Raw genomic sequence first — 2,286 nt, 5'->3', positions numbered from 1 at the left:
AACACAACACAACACAACACAACACAACACAACACAACACAACACAATACAATATAACGCAACACAACACAACATAACACAACATAACATTTTATTCTTAAATTTTATCTTTATCTTTTTCTCTTTTTTTGTCTATCTTTGTCTCTGCCGTTTTTTTATCTTTTCATTTTTATATTTATCACTTCCTTGACTTTGATTCAGATCTTTATCTGTATTCGTTTCTTTATCTAAATATTCACTCACGACTTTGTTATTATATTAAGTACCTTCCTCTTTGTATTTATGTTTAGATTTCCTTACTTTTATTTTAATCTCGGTATTTATCCCTTTCTTCTTCTACATAATCAACTTTAGCTTCTTCCTTGTTTGAGTCTGAGGCCCAATTTCAGATGGTCTACTTAAGTAGAGATTGTTGATTAACTTCCGCAATTAATTTTCAGATCATACATTCAATCTGCCTTTAAATGACCAATATTGGCTATTTAAATATGGGATGTGCAACCCTGTGTTTGTACCAACCAACCAAGACTGATTTGTAGGCTGTTTTATCAATCTCACCAAATCCCACCAAAAAACAATCAGCTGATCAGCACAAAATGTAAACAAACAAGCAAATGCAACAACAATTTCAAGGAACAAGCAGCAGCGCTGCCAATTGTTTGGCATATATAAACCAGGGCTGCATATTAACGTTAATTTTATCAATAAACGAAAATACAAAATCGTTTTGGTTTTTTACATCGATAACGTTAGCATTATGTGTCATATGTCAACAAAAATTTTGATTCGTTGATTATCAAAAAAAATATCAAATTGTTTCTGCTGCAAACATAAAATTTAATAATTGCGGGAATATTGGGTCGTAGGGAAGTAGGCGAATTGGGGCGATCGTGCTTTTTGGTTGGAGAGGGGCGTGCAAATTTTGCCAAGCGAAATTAAAAGGTGGTCAGAAAACATAAGGAAGCCTTTGAAAGGCTTCAGGACAAGCAAGTGCAGCAGCAACAGCAGCGAAAATTCTGACGACCCAGCAAGAAAAAAAAGTGAGCTTGAGCTAAGCGCAAACGACGTGAAAGATATTTGGGAGGGATTCGTTACGGAATGCGGTGTAGCCTTAAGATTTTTTAATACCAACACTTTTCAAAAGTTATTTACGACAATATGTCGATAATTTAGTTTGAACAAAATTAGTCGCAGTAATATAACAACACTAAAAAATGGCATAATATCTATGAAAATTGACAGTGCCCAGCGGCTTTTTCGTAACGTAGTATGCTTAAATGCGCAATATGGAGAAATTACCATTAAAACGTTGGCAGTAACAAATTTTTGTGAAAAACACACCGCAAGAAACTTAAAAGAACTAATTTTGAAAAGTCTAGAAAGGTTTTTGTGAATAATTACTTGATATTAAAGCATTAGCGGTTTTTAATTTTAAAATTAATTTGCATACATACATACATACTTAATTACTAATCTAACTTTTGTTGAAAATACAACATGCAACATTTGTTTACTTATATGTATAACTTAATAAATTTCAATAGATATGATATCACAATTAGTCAATATATATCTAATGACTATAGGTCAGGTTTGAGTGATGATATCACTGAAGCAATATTGATGTTACGGCTCAATTAGTTTTCGCATAATTTATTAACAGTGTTTTGTTCACTATTTGTTAATTATTTGTTAATTATTTAATAAAAATAAATGGCATAATTCTACGTACTCCTACATACATTTTGCTTACAATTTTCTTCTTAATTATTGAAACAAAATAACTATTGATATTTCTTTTTTGATAAGCAACGAAACGATTTTTTTGTAACATTTTTTGATAACTAACGAAACTATTTTTCTTTTCATATTTTGTTTATTGATAATGAGCAAATGAAGTTTTTTGATAAGTTTTTTTTTTAATGAATAACGAAACGAAATTTTTTTGTGTAGTTATGCCGCCCTGATATAAACAAAGTTTATCTGAAACCCAACGAAGGTTAAATGGCATTTAAACAACAATCCACAATTAAACTTAAGTGCCGTTTATATATTCATTTGAAATTGGCCCTTAATCTAGTAATCTACATACTAGGGCATTCAATCCCGAAGCATTTTAACTATCCCGGGATTTCGGGATGCAAAATTCTAGTCCTGAGATCCCGGTATTTTCCGGGATTTCGACTTAATCACAACTTTTGCATTTAACAGTAGGTTCGCCTTTTTTAAACCACACAGATTCATTGTCACCGTTTTTGAGCTTACAGGGATCATAATGCACCTTAC

Source organism: Rhagoletis pomonella, unplaced genomic scaffold (assembly GCF_013731165.1).
Source record: "Rhagoletis pomonella isolate Grant_MI unplaced genomic scaffold, Rhpom_1.0 Rhpom_scaffold_00240, whole genome shotgun sequence".
NCBI lineage: Eukaryota > Metazoa > Arthropoda > Insecta > Diptera > Tephritidae > Rhagoletis > Rhagoletis pomonella.
This window is presented reverse-complemented; position numbering follows the sequence as displayed.